The following is a 25782-nucleotide window of genomic DNA, read 5'->3' as shown; positions in this document are numbered from 1 at the left end:
CCTCTTTACAAGATGAATGCTAACACTTTTCACCTGTGGCAAAGCGCTATGGGAAATAATTGGCTGCTCCGGGGAGCTGCTGGAAATTGTTCTGATTAATTGTCTGGACACAAGTTCAGGAGTCCAGGGGACTCTTAATTTGGCGTTAGTGGAAGTTCTGGAATTGCTGCTAGGGTGTCAGACGGGGTCAGGGAGAGCGGGCGAGAAGAAACGACATCAATTTAAATAGCAGAAATTCACTTCCTTAGGTAATCCAGCGTAAAGCAACAGTTCAGAAGAGGGGGCATTGGCAATAAGATAACGGCGCTTCTAATTTTACTTTCCGTCGCGCCACGCGCGCCACTCGCTAATTCACGTATCATTAGTAAGCGCAGGTTTAATAGGCACAACACTAAGCCACGCCGGGGAGGACCATAATATATGTGTGGGGTCCAGGTCAGACCTGGCCGCAGCTTGATGGCACCAGCTTCAGAGTGAGGAGCATCTGCTCACTCGTTCCTTTCCATACATTGTGACCCTTAGGCCCGTTTCTCCCTAATGTTTTGGTGGCTGTGGCGTGTAATACCGCACACTCACTACATCTCCGCCTAGTAGAGGAAAGTAGATCAACACAGGGGTGTAGATGTAGGGGGTGCCAAGGTGGCAGTGGGGTCAAAACCCTAGTGCCTAAGGGGGCTCACATAGGAAGACACCTGAATTATAAATGGACGCCCCAGGGTAAAGCTCAAAATATTACTGCCGGGTAATCCCTTTGATATCTTGTGACCCTTAGGCCAGTTTCCCCCTAATGGCTGTGGTATGGAATACCTCATACTATCTTTGGCCTAGTAGGAGATCTACACAGGGGGTTAGCTATTGGAAGTGCAGAGGAAGTAGTGCGGTCCAAAACCCTAAAGGGGGCCCACGTAAGAAGCCACCAGTATTATAAATGGAACATGGCAGCAGGCGTACACCGATCAAAGGGTGCCCCAGGGTAATGTGACTGCCGGTTCATGGCACAGCTCCAGCTTATTTATCATCGTTCCTTTCCATACCTTCTGACCCTTAGGTCAGTTTCTCCCTTGTGTTCTAATGTTTCGACACCAAGGTTTATATCAGGCTTTATCCTCTGCCTCATAAAGGACAGCTGAAGATCTGCACAGGGGACTACCTATTGGGGGTGCAGAGATAGCAGTGGGATCCAATCTCTTGTGCCTAAGGGGACCCAAGGGCTCTTCTGCCACATAAGACGATGCCAGTATTATAAATGGCCAGCTCCGAGTTCAGCTACAGTCTAGTAGAGGACACAGGGAGTTTAGAAGTAGTAGTCACATCAGGTCCAAGTGCCCGGAGGGGCCCAAATGCTCCTATGAATGGCCCCAGATAGTTGTTACAGATTTTCCAGTGAGGCCCTAGCGCTTCAAATTATCCCTGTGTACCTACAGGGTGACCTCCTTTGGTCAAGCAGGGCTCCAAATCTCTGGCCAGAAACTGTATTTTTAGTTTTATGCTGTGTTAGACTTGGAGTCATGCGCCCATGAGGTGCCATGGGTGAGGTTAGAGTCTGTTCCAGGATTTGCTTTAATGAGCACTGAATTGTACATTTGAGACAAATTGCATTCTGATGCCAGAAGATAATTAGGTGCTTGGTTTGTGTCCTAAAATGTCTTGCTTCAAAAATACCTTAATAGATCTTGTATCTGACCTAATTTTACTCCCCGTTAGTGTTGAACTGGTCGCACTGGCATATTGTGGGCACAATAGAATACAGTGCTGCTGTCACTGGGGTCACATAGTCAATAAGAAGTGATAGGTGGTTGTATCAGCCAACTTTGCATCATCCATCATCCTTTGGTCTTCAGGTAGGCCAGTTGGACCCTGCTCCCAGTTGTGCCAAATATGATGAGAGTCTAACAACTTCTAACCGCTTTCAATTTGAACAACATTAATGGCTTTTCCAGAAGATTTCCTCACTCCCCTTTGTCGTAGAGTGCTGTATGCAGCTACCTGGCATTGATGCATCGTATTCTAACCTCTGGCTGGTGGGCCACCTTGGAGACCTTCTACACCAGGAGGAATCTCCACTTCTGAACACTGATAAATCTTTCAATGGTACGAGCATAACATTTTTCTGATGGGCATTTCAGAGATTAAGGCAACCGAAGACTATTTGGAAGTCTCATCAAGTTCTGCAGTATTTAGCTCTTTGTATTGTGGACCTCAGATTGGACCACAGATTCTCTTCTATGACTGTCATGATGCCCATATATCAGTATAACACCCCTCATGGTCCAAAGAGGGGGTAATCACTTCTTGGGTTGGACATAGACGTGCCCACAATGGTCGGTGGACCACTTAAGACGTTGCTTTCCCTCTCGTTGGTGTGCATCATTGTACTGTACGGCTTGGATGCTCTCTTCACCACGGTGCCCGGGACCCAGACACGAGGCGCACAGAGGAAATGCATTGTCTGACGGATGCCAGCTGATCATTTGCATGTGTTTAACCAACAGTCTGTTTTGCCTGAGACAATGTTTACTGTAGATCTAACAGTTTATTGTCCGAGCCCAGCTCGTCTTCACAGGTTGTCTCCGCACAATCCCCTCTCTTGGTTTGCTTTTGTGTAAGTACAGAAAGGCACATATAGATAAATGTTTCTACACAAGGAGGTAGCGCCCCCCCCCCCCCCCCCCCAAGACCATACTGAGAACACTCAAGGTAGTCACCATAGTGCCATGGTGACCAAGCCTCACAATAGTCTCCATAGTGCCAGGCTAAGGGTAGTGCCCCTCTAACACCTGAGGGCTCACCTTGTGTTATGTACTGAGGATTTTAGTGATGTCACTGCCTGCTACTGGGAGGATTGGTTGTGTTTTTTGATTGTCCATGTTTAACATGATGTTACTGCTTCCTAGTGAGATGATTGGTTATGTTTTTAGTGATGTCATTGCTTCCTAGTGAGATGATTGGTCATATTTTTAGTGATGTCACTATTTTCTAGTGAGATGATAGTCTATGATGACATGATGCTTCCTGGTGAGGTGATTGGCCATTTTTTCTGAGATGTCATTTGCTTCTGGTTAGATGATTGGCCATGTTTTTTGTGATGTCACCGCTGCCTAGTGAGGAGATTGGTCTTGTCTTCGATGATGTTACACCTTCTAGTAAAATGTTTGGCTGTGTTTTTTTAGTGGAGCCAATAACAGTCTATATTTCAGTAATGTTTCTCCGTTCCTGAATTTTCCTGGTTTCTGTTACAAAATTACCTTTTTATATCAATGTCTCATGTTTCAAGATCACTGCTTGCTGTCATTCAACAGGAACCTTCATGGGTTTATAATACTAGTCATATTACTGCATGGCAGGTGGACATACAGGTCCACAGCTCGTTACAAGACATAACCAGGATAACGGTAACGAGCCGATCACCTGTGTGTCCATCACATGACCCGGACAGATACCATTCTGACACAGCACACCTAATTGACTAAAGCTCAGTAATAGACTTCCTTACATGATTGTGCCGTAGAAATCTTGGGGCTGGATTCACCAGTGTTTCCCACCCAGTGTCTCATTCCCTCTTCCATCAACACTTCCACATTTGTCCCTGGAAGCCTCGGAGCTCCACAATAAAAGCGACACCTTTTTTTTTTGTTTCCCACTCACCTAGCGCCGCAGCAGCGATTCATTTCCACGCGGTGGCATAACAATTTATTTGGAATTTTACAGTAATATTCAATGTTTGTCCTGAGAACCTCCTCGGTGAAGATTTTCTCCTAATTGGTCTATAAGGGAGAATGCTAAATTTTCAAAAAGTGACAGACTGGTTTGAATTTAGAAAATAGTCATTTGGAGGGTGACAGACTTGGAAGCGACGTGAGAAAGTTCATTTTTATATTATTGTGGGGAGGAGAACTCTGAATATTTAGTAAGAGTTTCATGGTTAATCATGGCCCGCGTTGCGTGACGTGCATTCAGTGCAGGAGAGCGGAGACGATAGCGCGTCCCTCGCAGGACATGCCAAAAACAAAGCGGTAGCAATGCCGGATCCCTGCAGGGAACTGCGGCCGGTGATAATGGCTGCGCAGTTCTAGAAGCTCGGCTCCACTCAAGTTACACATTTGCAGTTTTTAATTTTTTTTTAACATAACAAAAAGTTTTGGAAGGGGAAAGAGTTTTTGCAATTGATTTTGTTAACATTAACTAAGGGTTTTTACCTGCAATCAAATAATCACGTACATTATACACTGTAATACGCCTGCATTTAGTCAGTTTTACACCAGCAGCACCAATTAGGCTCAAACCCATGGGAGACCTGGAGGCCTTTATTATGCAAAAACAATAACCATCATAGAAAACATGGCCAATCGTCTTACTAGGAAGAAGTGACATCATGAAAAACCCAGCCAATCATCTCACTATGAAGAAGTGACATCACAGAAAACAGAGCCAATCATCTCACTGAGGAGAAGTGACATCATCGAAAAGACAGCCAATGATCTCAATAGAAGACATGGCCAGTCATATCTGTAGGAAGCAGCGATATCACTAAAAACACAACCAATCATCTCACTAAGGATCAGTGACATCACTAAAAACACAACCAATCATCTCACTAAAGGTCAGTGACATCACTAAAACACAGTCAATCATCTCACCAGGGGGCAGTGACATCACTAAAACATGGCCAGTCATCTCACTAAGGGTCAGTGACATCATTAAACACAGCCAATCACCTCGCTAGGAGGCAGTGATATTAACCACAGATACTATGCAATGAAGACTTTAGGAAAAGGCTAAGGGGGATGAAAGGACAACAAGCTAATGTAGGTCGACAAAAGGGTTTTCCATTTTGGACAACTGGTGTCCATGAGCCTCAGTGTCAGAGACAGAAATGGGGGGGGCTGGTGGGGCATGTCCGTGCTAGAGTGGGGCAACAAGCCATTTTGACTTGACCAGGGTTTTTTGATACAAGGCTACAGCACTGAGCTGCAGCTTATCTTTACTCTGTGCCACTGGAGCTTCCTTGGACATCTTGGATTTTTTTTTTCTCATAATCACTTTACCCTACTTTTCCCTAGTAACAGTAACTTCTCATGGGGGTGCAGGAATTCCTCACTACATTCAAGTTCAGATGGACCCCTGCATAATGAAGAGTGGTTGTCCACAATGGCCTACTCACTGGTGCTCCAACCTTAATCCTACCAGCCAGTAATGAGATGTTCTGGAGGAAGCTGGAACATTAGGATTTTGTCAGGGACAAAGACATCAAGTATGTGAGCATGTGTAAACTGGTAGAAGAAAACCCTTCCGATGAGTGCGTAGTTTGGTGGATTTTCCTTTAGGTTGACTCCTGGCATACTTTTTGGTGGCATGAAGAAGGATAAAGGTACAAGGAGTGGCCAGGCCACCATCTGTAGCGTCATGACCATAGATAACACCGTCTATAGAGCTTATTGGGGCCAGAAAGAACCGCTTCAGAGCTGGGATCTTCTACGAATATGTTTACGTTGTTGGAAATGAGTCACCACTCAACCCTTTGGTCTTTGGCTTGACCTTGACAATCTCCGACCTCCACAGCATCCCATTATAATATGCAACGGGGTTTTGTCTTTGTTTCTGGCAGCAAGGGCATGGAACAATGCTTCGTTTTTACAGCTGAGTCACCCGATTAACAGTTTCCCCGATTAACCCAGTGGCGGGACAGAGAGGTGTTCAGAGGCATTCACCGCACACATCTCATAGTCAACGTGTTGCTAGCTGCTTGGAGAAAGGAGTTAAGGAAGTCATTACTGCAGCTGCGTCCAAGAGCCCAGGAATGTGCTGAGTAAAAGCAGAACTGGCTGTTCTCGTTCCTCAAGGCCTGGAGGAGCCAGCGAGTTAGTTACCATTTTGAAATCCAGTTTTAGGAAGCGTTGCCAACTTTCTCTGGATGACAGATATGCAGCGCTGCAGGCTATGCGCTATCACTTCCCACGTTGTCCCTGTGACCGGTCGGGACAGGGCGTTGGAATAAGTCTAATTTTTTAATTGCCGGATCTCTGTAACGATTTGTGTCCCGGAGTAACTCTGAGGCTTCCGATCCCGGTATCTTCCGGTAATCACCCGTCCAGTGCTCGCAAACACACTGTTACTGTGATCCTTGACGGGTGCATCGGGAAGGAGACTGCCAAGATACAATACGCAGCCTGGGGAAAGCGGAGTGAGGTGTGTGGTCGCCCAATTCTCCCGGGGAAATTAGAATTGAAAAAATGTGTACATTTAAAAGGAAAGTGTAAAAAATGCAAAAATGATTACTTTATTTTTCTTATTTACACAGCGCCTACATGGTCTGGAGCGCTGTACACAGATTGCCATCGCTCACGTCAGTCTGGAATGTATCTTCAACATTCAGGCAGTTCGGGGGAGGGGTGAATAGTTTAATATAGCTTTAGGTAAAATCCGTAGGTCCGGTTATTGCCTGTATGATTGCAGATTACGGCTGTAGGTATCATGGGGGGCTGCCCCAGGGACATATAGAGGGGGTGGGTGCAGATCAGGTCCCCTCATCTCTTTACCCCATGGACAGAAAACTGCATTGGGTCCCCCCCCTCCCCCAAATTCACAGGAGCCAGCAGTAATAGAGGGGTTGAGGCTACAGGGTCAAATTACCCTTATGTCCTGCAAGGCCACATCGAGAAGGGGCCCCATTGTGACTTACTTCAGCTTTGGGGTCCTCAGTCTCTGTAGGGTATTGTACATCTTAATGTCTCCATAAAAAAAAATATATATATAAATTCTGCATAATGATTACCAAAAATGTGCACATATTCGTATGCAAGATGATGAGGGCCCCAGGGGGACGCTATAAGGGCCCTATTGAAATGCCCTTTCTCACCATTTTCAGGATCTTTGCTTGCTGTCTCTGAATGGAAAACCTGTCCTGACCTGATATAGTTCACAGCTGAGGGTTTGTTACCATTGTATAAAGTGCAAGCAATCCTAACGACAAGGACAGTTAGATGAGCTAAAAGTGGTGCCACCCCCCCCCCCATCTGCATATTAGAAATGGGAATGAAACAGCAGCATAAGAGGCGCCCACTGAAACCTGTGCTGTCGTTTTCATCTGTAAGCCCTGCCCCCGAGGATCTTAGCCATGCATTTAAACCCACCCCGACTTTAACACTTAATGAATAGCAGTGATAATACACAGAAGGCTGTCCCCTGACTACAGCCACATTGTGATACCCGCTCACCCTCCAGGGGGCGCCAGCTTGTAACTTCCTCCCTGTCCATATTTTAGGATGAGGAAAGATGTCAAGATCAATCTAGGACTGTGGGCTATGTGGAGAGTGCCCCTTAAATGGATTGTCTGCCATTAGGAAATGGAGGGTTCCTCATTCAGTGTGCTTACGTATTAGCCAGATAAGATACAGACAGGATACAGCGCGCACAGACTGACCATTGATTTAAATGGGGACAGTGTAATACTTCACTTCTCCTGTGGTGGCGCTGCAGTGGAATTAAATATCGTCTGCCGAGTTCCCCTGCAGCTTGTAGCGGGTGGTCCTCGCAGTGACTTTAAGGTCATCCTCTGGAGCCCCAATTTATCCCTGTGTCCCTTTCTAAGCTTTCCCTGCAAGGCTGTGCTCCCGGCCCAACAGCAAAAAAAACGGATGGGTCCGCAGTTTCTAAATCAGTGCTGAAGGCCCTCTTTTCTCAGGATCCGTGGGGATCCCAGAAGTCAGAACCCTATGCTCTTAAAGTGATATGTCCTCACTTTGTCAGATGTCCAGGGCGGTACAATCTGCTGCCCTGATCCTGTTCTGCCCCTGAGGATAGCCCCCGTCTCACGCGCAGCTATTAATACTGACATTTCCTGTGCTGCTCCTGTAATGTTCAGCCCTGAGTGCAGCCGGAGATGTGTCTCAACTCTCAAATTGCCTGGCAGCTGGAGGGTTAAGCTAATTGGCAGCAGATGGTGCAGCTGTGGACGGCGGCGGCTGAAAGGAGATGTTATGGGCCGGGTCCTGGCAGCCGCTACTGTTCCCTCCGCTCCAGAAAGGATGTGGATTCTGTCGTCTTCCTTTCTTCGGTGGCAAATTCAAATCATGTTCTGGAAAAGAAAAATCGTGTGAAGAGCAGGCGCCCCATGTATCATCAGATGGAGGAACCTCAACCTTATATCATTATATGGAGGGACCCCAACCTTATATCATTATATGGAGGAACCCCAACCTTATATCATTATATGGAGGAACCCCAACCTTATATCATTATATGGAGGGACCCTAACCTTATATCATTATATGAAGAAACCCCAACCTTGTATAATATGGAGAGACTCAACCTTATATCATTATATGGACGGCAACTGTATATAATTATATAGAGGGATGCCAACTGTATATCATGAGCTTCTGAACTCCTTCTAGTGGTAGCTGTATATATCTGTATGTAGTAATCTCCTGAGCTCCCTCTAGTGGTGGCTGTATATATCTGTATGTAGTAATCTCCTGAGCTCCCTCTAGTGGTGGCTGTATATATCTGTATGTAGTAATCTCCTGAGCTTCCTCTAGTGGTGGCTGTATATATCTGTATGTAGTAATCTCCTGTGCTCCCTCTAGTGGTGGCTGTATATATCTGTATGTAGTAATCTCCTGAGCTCCCTCTAGTGGTGGCTGTATATATCTGTATGTAGTAATCTCCTGAGCTTCCTCTAGTGGTGGCTGTATATATCTGTATGTAGTAATCTCCTGAGCTCCCTCTAGTGGTGGCTGTATATATCTGTATGTAGTAATCTCCTGAGCTCCCTCTAGTGGAGGCTGTATATATCTGTATGCAGTAATCTCCTGAGCTCCCTCTAGTGGTGGCTGTATATATCTGTATGTAGGAATCTCCTGAGCTCCCTCTAGTGGTGGCTGTATATATCTGTATGTAGTAATCTCCTGTGCTCCCTCTAGTGGCGGCTGTATATATCTGTATGTAGTAACCTCCTGAGCTCCCTCTAGTGGCGGCTGTATATATCTGTATGTAGTAATCTCCTGAGCTTATCCTATAACTCTGTGTACTGCATATGCAGAGGATTTGGAGCACTGTATGAGAAAAATGGACCCCTGCCCCTATAAAGATATGTAGGAAATTAATCGAATGCTAAAGCCCAATACCACATGATAGTCTGGAACTGCACAACCATTTTTGTAAAGTATTCCAGAGTCAGGTCACTGTCTGTAGTAATTGGGTTGCATTAACAACAGCCTAAACATTGATATATCAGATCGTAAGTAGGTAGAGGTGGAGTTCTCCTTTATATCTCTGTGACGGTGTCCATCTGTATGAAGGCTGAGGACTATGTAAAGGGTTAAATGACAGCTGGGCAGCATGATGTGACCCCGGGTGAGATAATAAGGCAGAGCTCCGCAGCCACTTCAGCATCCCTCGCTGTACATATTTATTTCTCTATAAGTAAAGATAACCGCTCATCCCATCGAGGCCGAGTGGGAAATTCCATCATGGCCGGCCGCCCGTGGCAGGTAGAGTGGAATGGAATGAAGGAAACTGCTGTGTTTTTGTGTCTTTCTGTATGTTTTTCCTTTAAAACCTAGAGCTGGGCACGCGTCCCACTCGACCTGAGGTGACCCAGCAAACGGCTTCTTATAGAAAAACAAGCACCAGAGCCTCAGAAAGCAGCCCGTGTGCTATACGCCGAGACCACCGCTCACACGGCAAGTCCCCCCAAGACCCCCTAACCCCATCACACCCCATGTCACTGATAGATATGGTAGCCTCTTGTCCTTGTCACCTGCCCTCGTGAGTTGTCTGTCTAATATCTGTCTCTCTGTCTGTTTGTCTCATATCTATCTCATGTCTGTCTCTTCTATCTCTTTAGACAACAAATCTATGGACTTTATCGCCTATTGTCCCCGGGGGATTGCACCCGACTTTCACCGTTGCTGTGCTGCTCTTTGCTTTTGTATATCTATCTATCTATCTATCTATCGCCATCTATCTTCTCTCTATCTATCTATCTATCTATCTATCTATCTATCTATCTATCTATCGCCATCTATCTTCTCTCCATCTATTTATCTATCTATCTTATATCTATCAATCAATAAAGCTTTATTGGCAGGTCTAAGATGATACATTAGTATTGCCAAAGCATGTGGGAAATAGGGGGTTGAGAAATGGGGAGACACCCGGGGCCGGTGTATAGGAGTCCGTGGTGTATCATGACAGGGGGGAAAGGGTGCGGACACAGCCCGGGTATCTATCTATCCTTCATATCTATGTATCTGATGTCTATCTAAACAAATAGAGAAATAGCACCAGATGAAAGTTGAGGTTCAGGCCGAGGGACTTGACTCAAGAACTGATTAATAAGTGGCAAAAAGGCAGCACTCAAAGAATTCAAAGGCAAAGGGTATTTTATTTCCCCAAAGTGGTTGCTGCCTTTTTGCCACTTCTATCTATCTATCTTAGGCGACTTTTACACCAGCGTTTCTATTTTCCGGTATTGAGATCCGTCATAGGGTCTCAATATCGGGGGAAAAAAAATACTTCAGTTCTGTCCCCATTCATTGTCAATTGGGACAAAACTTAACTGAACAGAACGGAGCGCTCCAAATGCATTCCGTTCCGTTCTCATACCGGAGAGCTCCGTGCTGCGGTTTGCTTTCTGTCATGGGATGTGGAGCAAGACGGATCCAGCATGACCCACAATGCAAGTCAATGGAGACGGATCCGTTTTCTCTGCCACAATAGAAAACGGATCCGTCTTGGCTATGTTAAAGATAATACAACAGGATCCATTCATAACTGATGCAGATGGTTGTATTATCAGTAACGGAAGCGTTTTTGCTGAACCCTGCCGAATCCAGTAAAAACTCTAGTGTGAAAGTAGCCTAATATCTATCTATCTATCTATGTATCTATCTATCTATGTATCTATCTATTATCTATCTCATATCTATCTATCATCTATCTATCTATCATCTATCTATCATCTATCTATCTATCTATCTATCTATCTATCAATCATCTATCTCATATCTATCTATCAATCATCTATCTCATATCTATCTATCTATCTCATATCTATCTATCTATCTATCTATCAATCATCTATCTCATATCTATCTATCTATTATCTATCTATCCATCCATCCATCCTCCTCTCTGTGTCCCGGATATCCTCTGTGACTCTGTATCCGCTCTCGGATGATGGGTGTGTTAGTGGAGCCTGGCACAGGTCACAGAGCCGCTGTTGTCTGTACATTTGCCTAGACCGTCTGCATGTAGAGCGGTTTTCATGAAGTTATTTGCATTGTCATTCTCTGGGTGTTTGTCACTGACACATTGTGACGGCGTCTGCTGCCTCCTCCCTGATGGACACGCGTCCCCCCTCCGTCCTCACAATGTGCATGAAGCCCCTGACATCTTCTGCTGCTTCTCCTGGAAACTTCCCCCTGAGACCCTCCGATTGTCCCCACAGGGTGCAAATGTAATATGTGCTCCCACCGAGTGTCCCTGGGAGGGTGGGGGGCAGGGAGGGGACGTGTGTTCTGGATGTAAAAATATCTCTGCAGCTGTGTACATAACATCCAAAAAGCCCATTAACCCCCCTCGCTGCTGGACTCCCTGTACTACGCCTCTCAGCATGGTCTGCCCTCCTCGCGGGGTGGTTTGAGGTGAGCCATGCCTTCTCGGTGACCAGGGTGCTTTATGTCACCTGCTCCTCCATGACACCCAAGAGCCAGTGCAGGGAGGACACTGCTGTGACAGCGCCACCTAGTGCGGGCCCGGGGACCCGCAGCTTCCATGTGGAGCCGGCATCCATCCCTTGACGCAACAATCCGCTTCCTGTTTTTGCAGTCACCGGTTCGGGCTCCACATACCTGATGTTGCTGCTGCCCTGCCCCTTAAAGGGCTTTTCCAGTTTTCTGTATCTTAATAAATGTGGAGTGAAAGGTTCTGTAACTTATATAGCCTTTGCATAACCATTTTCAATATCTCTGCTACTGTCAGTGAATGGAAACATTGTTTGCATTCAGAAACTGAGAACTCATCACAATCTACAAACAATACTCATAGATTTGTTATGGTTGTATCCAGTCTATACAGTTCTCTATGTATCCTGGTCTCCGGCCTGATACATTGTAACAAACCATCAGGACAGGGGAGAGATTCAACCAGTCTATACAGTTCTCTATGTGTCCTGGTCTACGGCCTGATACATTGTAACAAACCATCAGGACAGTGGAGATATTCATCCAGTCTATACAGTTCTCTATGTATCCTGGTCTCCGGCCTGATACATTGTAACAAACCATCAGGACAGGGGAGAGATCCATCCAGTCTATACAGTTCTCTATGTGTCCTGGTCTCCGGCCTGATACATTGTAACAAACCATCAGGACAGTGGAGAGATCCATCCAGTCTATACAGTTCTCTATGTGTCCTGGTCTCCGGCCTGATACATTGTAACAAACCATCAGGACAGGGGAGAGATCCATCCAGTCTATACAGTTCTCTATGTATCCTGGTCTCCGGCCTGATACATTGTAACAAACCATCAGGACAGGGGAGAGATTCAACCAGTCTATACAGTTCTCTATGTGTCCTGGTCTCCGGCCTGATACATTGTAACAAACCATCAGGACAGGGGAGAGATCTATCCAGTCTATACAGTTCTCTATGTGTCCTGGTCTCCGGCCTGATACATTGTAACAAACCATCAGGGCAGGGGAGAGATCCATCCAGTCTATACAGTTCTCTATGTATCCTGGTCTCCGGCCTGATACATTGTAACAAACCATCAGGACAGGGGAGAGATTCATCCAGTCTATACCGTTCTCTATGTGTCCTGGTCTCCGGCCTGATACATTGTAACAAACCATCAGGACAGGGGAGAGATCCATCCAGTCTATACAGTTCTCTATGTATCCTGGTCTCCGGCCTGATACATTGTAACAAACCATCAGGGCAGGGGAGAGATCCATCCAGTCTATACAGTTCTCTATGTGTCCTGGTCTCCGGCCTGATACATTGTAACAAACCATCAGGACAGGGGAGAGATCCATCCAGTCTATACAGTTCTCTATGTATCCTGGTCTCCGGCCTGATACATTGTAACAAACCATCAGGACAGGGGAGAGATTCATCCAGTCTATACAGTTCTCTATGCATCCTGGTCTACGGCCTGATACATTGTAACAAACCATCAGGACAGGGGAGAGATCAATCTAGTATATACAGTTCTCTATGTATCCTGGTCTCCGGCCTGATACATTGTAACAAACCATCAGGACAGGGGGTAGATCTATCCAGTCTATACAGTTCTCTATGTACCCTGGTCTCCGGCCTGATACATTGTAACAAACCATAAGGACAGGGGGGAGATCCATCCAGTCTATACAGTTCTCTATGTGTCCTGGACTCCGGCCTGATACATTGTAACAAACCATCAGGGCAGGGGAGAGATCCATCCAGTCTGTACCGTTCTCTATGTGTCCTGGTCTCCGGCCTGATACATTGTAACAAACCATCAGGGCAGGGGAGAGATCCATCCAGTCTATACCGTTCTCTATGTGTCCTGGTCTCCGGCCTGATACATTGTAACAAACCATCAGGACAGGGGGGAGATCCATCCAGTCTATACAGTTCTCTATGTGTCCTGGTCTCCGGCCTGATACATTGTAACAAACCATCAGGGCAGGGGAGAGATCTATCCAGTCTGTACCGTTCTCTATGTGTCCTGGTCTCCGGCCTGATACATTGTAACAAACCATCAGGGCAGGGGAGATATTCATCCAGTCTATACAGTTCTCTATGTGTCCTGGTCTCCGACCTGATACATTGTAACAAACCATCAGGACAGGAGATTGATCCAGTGTAGACAATCCGGTTAGTATATCCGCAGCGCTGAGAGTTTGTTAGGCCACATTCACTCTTCCAGTGAATAACTTTAAACTCCGACACGGCCGCGCCGACAGACACCTGCAGTGGCTTGTGTCCGTCCGGTTTTCCGCTTGAATGCGTACGGATCTCCCCAGACCCCATTATATTTAATGGGACTAGCAGACATTCCGTTCGCATCCAGGAGCGCCAGATCCAGAGAATTTCTGCAGGCTGTTCAAACTGGAGGTGTGAAAGTAACCTTACAGTGTTTGAGTGCAGATACAATGTATCTGTCTATTTAGCTCACAGAGGATTGACAAGACAATTGTAGCAAAGCTCTCAGATTTACAAAGGTTACAGTTTCTCTGCATGTGGATATAAAGAAAAATAGCAACATTCACTGACAGCAAGCAGAAATCTGGAAATGATGAATGTGTATGGGGTTGCTGTCCCTACCCAGTGCTGTTCCCCGCTGCCCCTACCCTGGACTATCCCTCACTGCCCCTACCCCGTGCTATCCCCCCGCTGCCCCTACCCAGTGCTGTTCCCCGCTGCCCCTACCCCGTGCTATCCTCCGGTGCCCGTTCCCCATGCTATCCCCCGCTGCCCCTACTCCGTGCTATCCCCTGCTGCCTCTACTCCGAAAGTACCCCGCTGCCCCTGCCCAGAGATATCCCCTGCTGCCCCTACCCCAGACTATCCCTCACTGCTTCTACCCCGGACTATTCTCTGCTACCTCTACCCTGTGGTATCCCCCGCTGCCCCTGCCCAGAGCTGTCCCCTCCTGCCCAGAGCTATCCCCTGCTGCCCCTGCCTAGAGCTATCCCCTGCTGCCCCTACCCTGTGCTATCCCCTGCTACCCCTACCCAGGCTACTCCCCGATAATCTCCTGCTGCCTCTTCCCTGGACCATACCCTGCTGCCCACACACCAGGATGTCCCCACTGGCTCTCTCCCAGGTAATCCCCTGGTGCCTCTAACCTGGGCAATCCCCCGATACCATTGTCCTGGTACTGCCCCATTTTCAGGGATAATATCTTCCGGTGTCCATGTAGGTGCAATATGGAATGAATGTACAGTACAGACCAAAAGTCTGGACGCACCTTCTCATTCAAAGAGTTTTCTTTATTTTCATGACTTTGAAAATTGTAGATTCACACTGAAGGCATCAAAACTATGAATTAACACATGTGGAATTATATAGATAACAAAAAAGTGTGAAACAACTGAAAATATGTCATATTCTAGGTTCTTCAAAGTAGCCACATTTTGCTTTGATTACTGCTTTGCACACTCTTGGCATTCTCTTGATGAGCTTCAAGAGGTAGAAATGGTCTTCCAACAGTCTTGAAGGAGTTCCCAGAGATGCTTAGCGCTTGTTGGCCCTTTTGCCTTCACTCTGCGGTCCAGCTCACCCCAAACCATCTCGATTGGGTTCAGGTCCGGTGACTGTGGAGGCCAGGTCATCTGGCGCAGCACCCCATCACTCTCCTTCATGGTCAAATAGCCTTTACACAGCCTGGAGGTGTGTTTGGGGTCATTGTCCTGTTGAAAAATAAATGATGGTCCAACTAAACGCAAACCGGATGGAATAGCATGCCGCTGCAAGATGCTGTGGTAGCCATGCTGGTTCAGTATGCCTTCAATTTTGAATAAATCCCCAACAGTGTCCCCAGCAAAGCCCCCCCACACCATCACACCTCCTCCTCCATGCTTCACGGTGGGAACCAGGCATGTAGAGTCCATCCGTTCACCTTTTCTGCGTCGCACAAAGACACGGTGGTTGGAACCAAAGATCTCACATTTGGACTCATCAGACCAAAGCACAGATTTCCACTGGTCTAATGTCCATTCCTTGTGTTCTTTAGCCCAAACAAGTCTCCTCTGCTTGTTGCCTGTCCTTAGCAGTGGTTTCCTAGCAGATCTTCTACCATGAAGGCCTGATTCACAGTCTCCTCTTAGCAGTTGTTCTAGAGATGTGTCTGCTGCTAGGACTCTGGGTGGCATTGACCTGGTCTCTTATCTGAGCTGCTGTTAACCTGCGATTTCTGAGGCTGGTGACTCGGATGAACTTATCCTCCGCAGCAGAGGCGACTCTTGGTCTTCCTTTCCTGGGGAGGTCCGCATGTGAGCCAGTTTCTTTGTAGCGCTTGATGGTTTTTGTGACTGCACTTGGGGACACTTTCAAAGTTTTCCCAATTTTTCGGACTGACTGACCTTCATTTCTTAAAGTAATGATGGCCACTCGTTTTTCTTAGGCTACTTTCACATTAGCGTTCGGGGCTCCGCTTGTGAATTCCGTTTGAAGGCTCTCACAAGCGGCCCCGAACGGATCCGTACTGCCCTAATGCATTCTGTGTGGATGCGGATTCGCTCAGAATGCCTCAGTCTGGCACCGTTTGTCCTCCGCTCAGCAGACGGACACCCGAACGCTGCTTGCAGCGTTCGGACGTCCGCCTGCCCGTGCAGAGGCAAACGGATCCGTCCAGACTTACAATGTAAGTCAATGGGGACGGATCCGTTTGAAGTTGACACAATATGGCTCAATTTTCAAACGGATCCGTCCCCCATTGACTTTCAATGTAAGTCAAAACGGATCCGTTTGCATTATCATGGTAATGTAAACGGATCCGTTCTGAACGGATCTAAGCGTTTGCATTATAGGTGCGCATCCGTCTGTGCAGATACCAGACGGATCCGCACCTAAAGACAGGTATGAAAGTAGCTTAAGCTGCTTTTTTCTTGCCATAATACAAATTCTAACAGTCTATTCAGTAGGACTATCAGCTGTGTATCCACCTGACTTCTCCTCAACGCAACTGATGGTCCCAACCCCATTTATAAGGCAAGAAATCCCACTTATTAAACCTGACAGGGCACACCTGTGACGTGAAGACCATTTCAGGTGACTACCTCTTGAAGCTCATCAAGAGAATGCCAAGAGTGTGCAAAGCAGTAATCAAAGCAAAAGGTGGCTACTTTGAAGAACCTAGAATATGACATATTTTCAGTTGTTTCACACTTTTTTGTTATGTATATAATTCCACATGTGATAATTCATAGTTTTGATGCCTTCAGTGTGAATCTACAATTTCCATAGTCATGAAAATAAAGAAAACTCTTTGAATGAGAAGGTGTGTCCAAACTTTTGGTCTGTACTGTATATGGACTGGTGAGGGCGCTTACCAGGGGCGTAGCTATAGGGGGTGCAGAGGTAGCAGTTGCTACCGGGCCCATGAGCCTGAGGGGCCCCAAAGACCCTTGTACCACATGAGAAGACACCTGTTTTCTAGAAGGGGCATGCCGGACAAGTTACACCTCTGGCTGGAGGGAAGGTGTTAGATCAAGAATTTGGCATGGTGGGGGGTGCAGTTACATTTTTGCCTCAGGCAGCAGGAAGGCAATGTGCTTCCCTGCCCCTGGCCACAAAGCAATGAGGTATGGGGGGCCCAAGCTAAACTCTTGCACCAGGGCCCATGAGCCTTTAGCTACGCCCCTGGCGCTTACATTGGCACCATCCTCTTCCCCCATAGGCACAACGAACCTGCATGCAGGGCTCCACCTCCTAACAGAAATTGCCAGGATTGGGGTGTTGAGTGGCCCATTTCCATTATAACTAAATCATAGAAAATACAGATGTAGCAGAGCTTGTCATGTGGCACATTCCATGGTGATGCAATGAATTATCTCCTGTGGTTCTGTATAGGACTGCAAGTACATTTATAGCGTCATATCACAGATGCAGCAGAGCTGAGCTTGTAAGTTGCATTATCACTGTGCTTACAGTGCCTGTGCCTGTAGATGTAGGAGAGCTGAGATTGTCATTTGGGGCAGCTCATAATTATATAAATGTGTACTTCCTGTGTTTTTGCAGATAAACCTGCCATACTGCATTATGCTACAATAGAAGCAGAGCTGAACTTGCAATATGGTACATTTCATGGTGTTGCCTGTAGAGAGAAGGTAAACTGTAATGCATTATGGTTAACATTTAGCAGAGCTGGATTTGTCTTTTGTTAAAACTTACGATATCCCAATGTGTTGGGCCGGGGGGTTGCATAGGACTGCAGGTCAGCTTGTAAATGACTTTACGTGTGTAGCAGAGCTGAATTTTTTGGATAATATATGTTGATATCACTGACTGCAGGCAAGACACTATTACAGATGTAGTGGCACTGAGTTTGTCGATTGGCACATCTTATAGTGCTGTCATGCTTTGCAATCCGTGGCATTGCATAGCACTGAAAAATCAAATGATTTACAGATGTAGCAGTGCTGTGTTAGTCATTTGGCACAGTTTGTTGGAGGAGAAGATTTTCTGCCCATTTTCCCTCCCCAGGGCGTGTGGTTGCTCACAGGACAGAAAACCGCAGAGCTGTGGATACTTAAATGTCGTCAATGTATATAGTCCGGTGCCCGGGGGAGCGCCAGGTGACGGGCTGTATATAAAAATAATGTGCCTATTTATAAAGGCCAGGCGAGAGGAGACATGATGTTCCCGGGCAGCTCTCCCTCCCTTCCTGCATACAGCGAGCCGTGCTGGGAGAGGAGGCCAGGACAGCGGGGCGTGCCGCAGATATTGTGTTCACATGTGTGACCTGGCAACCAGTCCACGGACACATCCATAGATGAAAAACACAAAGCACGCGTGGTGGGCGTCCGCGGAGGGGGCCCTATTTATATCAGTGAAAAACCCTGAAATTCTGATAATCCGGCACGGATGAAAATGTTACATGGCGCCTGACGGTGCCGGACTGGATTATTGGACATTCATTGGACCTCCAGTCCCCTAATACAGAATCTGAACCAGTCACCCCCATCATCACACTATACGGGATCTGTATGTATAACCTATAGCAGCGATCTCCAATCTCAAACTGTTGCAAAACTACAACTCTCATCATCCCCCGATAATCGCATATTGGGGAACATTAATGTATAGAGTTAGACCTCAGGCCTTAACATGTAAGAGGGGCGATCTGCAGTGCGAATATAAAAAATATATATTAAAGCATCTGCAGGCTCCTCCCCTTCCAGAAGCCACTCCCCATTCCATAAGCTCCACCCCTCAGTTAACGCACTGCTGTTTTCTGATAATCTTCCCTTTATAATCCTTCAATCCTCATGATGACTGAAATCATCTCTTTGTGCATCAACTTCCCACTGGGCTTGTGCTTCTACACAGCAGGCGGTCTGAGCAAGTTGAGTTGCAGTATAAAGCATGGAGGAGGGACAAAGCAACATTCGGAACCTCTGATGAGACAGAAGGTGTATTTGTCTTGCATTTGGCGCGCTTCATATTTGGTCGTGACGTAGGCTGCTTTATGTCACTCCTCTGGGGTTGAATAATAACCCCTTTGCCTCCTAAACACAATAAAGACACTTTTAATTTTTTTTAATTTTTTTTTTTAGGAGGTGGAAGGGAAAAAATTTGCTTGTTCGTATCTTTTTCAATTTTTTATGTATTTATTTATTTTTTATTATGTTAATTGAAATTACTGGAAATTATGTATCGGGCAAAATCTTTTTAATCCAGCACTGGATCTGACCTTATGAACTGGTGCATCCAGAGGGTACTTACAGTAAGTGGTCAAGACCTACATCCCATTCACAGCGGGTACACATATACATGTCAGATCCATAAACAGCAGCTTACTGATGATTACTGATGATGGCTGAGCAGCACATTTTTATTTTCTATAAAGCAAATTTGAAAAAAAAACAAAAAACAAGTGAAATATAATAAAAACTGTACCATATACTTTACATTCTCTGACTGCTCAACCATTGTGGAACTTCAAAAAAATTTCCAAAATTTTCGTAAAAATTCTGGAATATTGTGTGCGGTCATACTGAAGCCAAATTTATGTGGATTAGCACCAAAACGTATTCTGTGCCAACCAATAATGAATAGAGGGGGAGAGGCTCATTTGGGGAACCAGCTGGGCTGCACCCAGTAAAGCTGACCAGTGATCACCAGTACTTGCCAATTCTGCAATGTCCAGGAGACTCCTGGAAAAAGGGAAGATCTTCAAGGTGCCCTACATAGTCACCGCTCCCTGTTCCTGTGCTTCCCTACGCTACCCGGCACCTCAGCAGACATTGGCCTGATGCCGGCGCCATTAAGATGTTGTTTGTGGTGGAGCCGTGGGGCAGAGTGAATTGCCAGAACAGGGAGAGGAATAGCTGAATGTCTAGTCTGAGGTCTGGTCCGGGGTCTGTAAACCTAGGGAGACTGGTCAGTATTCTGGGGCTCTTTTCCAGTGTGTGTTAATAGTGGGGCTGCTCTGGGGTCTGTATACAGGGGGACTGGTCTGTGGTCTGTAAACAAGAGACTGGTTTGAGGTCTTTATACAGGGGGGACTTGTCTGAGGTCTGTAAACAAGAGACTGGTTTGAGGTCTTTATACAGGGGGGACTTGTCTGAGGTCTGTAAACAAGAGACTGGTTTGAGGTCTTTATACAGGGGGGACTTGTCTGAGGTCTGTAAACAAGAGACTGGTTTGAGGTCTTTATACAGGGGGACTGGTCTGTGGTCTGTAAACAAGAGACTGGTTTGAGGTCTTTATACAGGGGGGACTTGTCTGAGGTCTGTAAACAAGAGACTGGTTTGAGGTCTTTATACAGGGGGGACTGTTCTGAGGTTTTTATACGAAGGGACTGGTCTGGGGTCTGTGAAAAAGGGTGCTCTGGTCTAGGGTCTGTATACAGGGGGTCTTGTCTGGAGTGTGGTAATGAGGGGGCTGGTTGTGGGTCTCTATAAAGGGATTGGTGTGAAGTCAGTATACAGGGGGGCTGGTCTGTGGTCTGTATACAGGAGAAGAGAAAAAAAAAGAGGATTAAATGCAGTGAAAAGGGAAAAAGGAAAAGTATTCTCTGGAGCGCCAAGAGGACTATTTAGAAGTGACGGAGTGTTAGGGATGGGGTGGAAGTGTTTTGGTGGGTGTTCACCGAGGCAGCACCCTAAAGCATTGTACGTCAGTGCACTGCAAGATAATATAGAGATAAAAAAAATAAAAAATAAAAAGTGCTGGAGGCTTCCCCCCCAAAAAAGGGCGGAGGAGGCCCCTGGTCTTGGGGATAGTGGGCAGTAGCACAGGGGCGCCAAGGTGAAGAAAAAACGGATAAGGGCGGTGTAGTAAGTCTATGGAGGGTTACTACTTTGCTAGATGGATTTGTGCTTCTGCTTCACAGTATCGATATATTGCATAAACATATATATCACTGTGTCTGTATAGTTAGTGCTTCTATGTCACAGTCTCTATATGGTGAGCCCATATATCACTGTGTCTATTTATATCTTGTTATATTGATTCTATTTCACAGTACTGATATATGGCGACACATGTATCACTGTGCGGGTACTTAAAAAATAATTAAAAATAATAATAAGTGATGTTAAAAGAATTGTATGAGAAAAACGGAAGGCGACTTACTTCACCAGGGAGGGAGATATAGGATAAGCAAAATACACCTATACTTGCTCCTCCCCCGCCGAGATCACTCGTCAGGTAGTATAAACTTTCCTCCATGTCCCAAATGATGGTAGTCAGGGTTCCAGATGGAGAGTTCTCTATTGCATAAATGAATAAATAAATGAATATACACATGTTATGTGTTTTAACCCACACTGCTCTTGAGAAAGGGGAAAATACCCCAAAACGTATTGAGCTTTTATTCATTTATGCAATAAAGAACTCTCCATCTGGAACCCTGACTACCATCATTTGGGACATGTACAAAGTGGATTAGTCTGGGCTCTGTATACAGGGGGACTGGTCTGGGGTATACAGTGTGGATTGGTCTGGGGTCTGTATAAAGGGTGGATTGGTCTGGGGTCTGTATACAGGGTGGATTAGTCTGGGGTCTGTATACAGGCTGGATTGGTCTGGGGTCTGTACACAGGGTGGATTGGTCTGGGGTCTGTACACAGGGTGGATTGGTCTGGGGTCTGTATACAGAGTGGATTGGTCTGGGGTCTGTATACAGGGTGGATTGGTCTGGGGTCTGTACACAGGCTGGATTGGTCTGGGGTCTGTATACAGGCTGGATTGGTCTGGGGTCTGTACACAGGCTGGATTGGTCTGGGGTTTGTATACAGGCTGGATTGGTCTGGGGTCTGTATACAGGCTGGATTGGTCTGGGGTCTGTACACAGGGTGGATTGGTCTGGGGTCTGTACACAGGGTGGATTGGTCTGGGGTCTGTATACAGGGTGGATTGGTCTGGGGTCTGTATACAGGGTGGATTGGTCTGGGGTCTGTATACAGGGTGGATTGGTCTGGGGTCTGTATACAGGTTGGATTGGTCTGGGGTCTGTATACATGGTGCATTGCTCTGGGGTCTGTATACAGGGTGGATTGGTCTGGGGTCTCTATACAGGGTGGATTGGTCTGGGGTTTATATACAGGGTGGATTGGTCTGGGGTCTGTTTACAGGGTGGATTGGTCTGGGGTCTGTACACAGGGTGGATTGGTCTGGGGTCTGTATACAGGGTGGATTGGTCTGGGGTCTGTATACAGGCTGGATTGGTCTGGGGTCTGTATACAGGCTGGATTGGTCTGGGGTCTGTACACAGGCTGGATTGGTCTGGGGTTTGTATACAGGCTGGATTGGTCTGGGGTCTGTATACAGGGTGGATTGGTCTGGGGTCTGTATACAGGCTGGATTGGTCTGGGGTCTGTATACAGGCTGGATTGGTCTGGGGTCTGTACACAGGCTGGATTGGTCTGGGGTTTGTATACAGGCTGGATTGGTCTGGGGTCTGTATACAGGCTGGATTGGTCTGGGGTCTGTATACAGGCTGGATTGGTCTGGGGTCTGTATACAGGGTGGATTGGTCTGGGGTCTGTATACAGGGTGGATTGGTCTGGGGTCTGTACACAGGGTGGATTGGTCTGGGGTCTGTATACAGGGTGGATTGGTCTGGGGTCTGTATACAGGGTGGATTGGTCTGGGGTCTGTTTACAGGGTGGATTGGTCTGGGGTCTCTATACAGGGGTGGATTGGTCTGGGGTCTGTATACAGGGTGGATTAGTCTGGGGTCTGTATAAAGGGGTCTGCTTATTTAGGTGGGTGTGTTGCAGGGGGTCATATGTACTTTTTGTGATCCTGATGCTGTAAGTTGGGGTCAGATATAAATTAAAGGGGCATACGGAGATCATTTTCTGACGGGCACTGTGCTTTTTGCTCTCCCTTCTTCATAGCTGGCAGCTATGGCTTTGATGCAAAGCACACGCTAAATATCCCAGGTAACCTGAGAGGACGCCGTGCCCATAATAATATACAACCCGCCAGCTGCCCGTCACCCACAGGTCACATGACCGACGGGCAGAGATCTGGGTGCCTGTGTAAGTTCTAGCCTGGTGCCCAGGCTGAGGGGGGCGGGCGGACGAGAGCTGGCAGGGCTGCAGTGTACGCTGTGACTGTCTGACAACCTGCTGCCGATAATGTCCCCTACTGGCAGCAGAATCAGATGTTGGAATTAATGCATAATGTATTATAAACTGGGAGTGGCCGAGTTTATGGAAATCTTCGTGAGTCCAGAGTTCGGAGCGAGGCCGCTTTCACATCAGGTACGTCCATCTGCCAATTTTTTTGTATATTTATTTTCTCCTTTGAATTGAGCAACCATTGTATGGAGGCCAGTACCCGGCGGAGGCTTCGAGAGCGGTGTGGTGTGCCCGGCTGCCTGGTACAGCTCACTTTTCTTGCTGAAAGTCACTTCTTTCGTTTTACTTCTTCGTGACTCAACCTCCCTCTTGTGGGCACCGGGAAAACCAGAGAAGGGGGGGCACAACAATACTGTCCATTGTGCACCGGTGCCAGCCAGAGAAACAGCAGGAAGCAACCAGCTGTGCCAAATCAGCAACCACTTCATTCCTGGGATGTTTGAGATGTTTGGAGTTACAGTTCAGATAGAGCAGCACAACTCCCATCAATGGACATGGCTGCTGTAGGAGTTGTCAGTCGTAGGTACGTGTTCATACGTTGCAGAGAGTTTTTATTTTTTTTCATGTGTCTTCCCGCTCCGAGGCGGGTTTCTACTTGGAAGGCGCTCAACGTGGTTGTGACATGTGGTGGTGAAGCTGTGATACGATTCTGCTGCTGGGAGTACAGTACGTGTCCCCTCCACTATAGATGTAATGTAGGCCGGCGACTTCTGTACCTGCTCCGTATCCTGCCGCCATCTGTAGCACATATATGTCCATACAGGATAACAGATATGCCACACATGTACTGGTGCGGAAACAACAGGTGCAGCAAAGGTCACATTCACTGCCGGGCCCTAATGCCATAGGGCCCACATGCTTTTCTCAGAGTGAACACAATATGTGGTTGGAGCTGAAGAAGAATTCTTATATTAATCGTACACTGCCTCGTAACGCCATATAGATTACTGTTCAGAGTGGTATTATCCTATAGGATCCCATACAGCATAGTATTATCCTATAGGATCCCATACAGCATGGTATTATCCTATAAGATCTTATGCAGCATTGTATTATCCTATAGGATCCTATACAGCTTGGTATTATCCTATATGATCCCATACAGCATAGTATAATCCTATAGGATCCTATACAGTATGGTATTATCCTATAGGATCCCATACAGCATAGTATTATCCTATAGGATCCCATACAGCATGGTATTATCCTATAAGATCTTATGCAGCATTGTATTATCCTATAGGATCCTATACAGCATGGTATTATCCTATAGGATCCTATACAGCATGGTATAATCCTATAGGATCCTATACAGTATGGTATTATCCTATAGGATCCCATACAGCATAGTATTATCCTATAGGATCCATACAGCATGGTATTATCCTATAGGATCCCACACAGCATGGTATTATCCTATAGGATCCTATACAGCATGGTATTATCCTATACTATCCTATACAGCATGGTATTATCCTATAGGATCCCATACAGCATAGTATTATCCTATAAGATCTTATACAGAATTGTATTATCCTATAGGATCCTATACAGCATGGTATTATCCTATAAGATCTTATACAGCATTGTATTATCCTATAGGATCCCATACAGCATAGTATTATCCTATAGGATCCCATACAGCATAGTATTATCCTATAAGATCTTATACAGCATTGTATTATCCTATAGGATCCTATACAGCATGGTGTTATCCTATACAGCATGGTATTATCCTATAGTATGCTATACAGCATAGTTTTATCCTATAGGATCCCATACAGCATAGTTTTATCCTATAGGATCCCATACAGCATAGTTTTATCCTATAGGATCCCATACAGCATGGGGTTATCCTATAGGATCCTATACAGCATGGTATTATTCTATAGGATCTTATACAGCCTGGAATTATTCTATAGGATATGATACAGCATGGTATTATCCTATAAGATCCCATGCAGCATAGTATTATCCTATATGATCCCATACAGCATGGTATTATCCTATAAGATCTTATACAGCATTGTATTATCCTATAGGATCCTATACAGCATGGTATTATCCTATACTATCCTATACAGCATGGTATAATCCTATAGGATCCTATACAGTATGGTATTATCCTATAGGATCACATACAGCATAGTATTATCCTATAAGATCTTATACAGCATTGTATTATCCTATAGGATCCTATACAGCATGGTATTATCCTATACAGCATGGTATTATCCTATAGTATCCTATACAGTATGGTATTATCCTATAGGATCCCATACAGCATAGTATTATCCTTTAGGATCCCATACAGCATGGGGTTATCCTATAGGATCCTATACAGCCTGGAATTATTCTATAGGATCTTATACAGCCTGGAATTATTCTATAGGATCTTATACAGCATGGTATTATCCTATAGGATATGATACAGCTTGGTATTGTCCTATAAGATCCCATACAGCATAGTATTATT

The 25782-nt window shown here is 46.1% G+C and overlaps 1 protein-coding gene across 15 annotated transcripts in view; it reads left to right on the top strand.

Annotated features, from left to right (window-relative positions):
- The window catches only part of ZBTB20 (zinc finger and BTB domain containing 20), a 707334-nt gene that overhangs the window by 511776 nt on the left and 169776 nt on the right, over positions 1 to 25782 (top strand). For 2 of the 15 annotated variants that reach the window (XM_044284178.1, XM_044284177.1), the window contains exon 1: positions 23224 to 23429. The exons of 12 other annotated variants lie outside the window; for them this stretch is intronic. The gene's annotated coding sequence lies outside the window, so the exon portion shown is untranslated. Of the gene's footprint in view, positions 1 to 23223; positions 23430 to 23962; positions 23973 to 25782 lie in introns of those variants that run through there. One more of the 15 variants, XM_044284179.1, reaches the window with a different exon arrangement.

This window comes from Bufo gargarizans, chromosome 3 (genome assembly GCF_014858855.1).
Source record: "Bufo gargarizans isolate SCDJY-AF-19 chromosome 3, ASM1485885v1, whole genome shotgun sequence".
Classification (NCBI taxonomy): domain Eukaryota; kingdom Metazoa; phylum Chordata; class Amphibia; order Anura; family Bufonidae; genus Bufo; species Bufo gargarizans.
The sequence above is the reverse complement of the archived record's forward strand: the minus strand, read 5'-3'. Positions and strand labels throughout refer to the sequence as shown.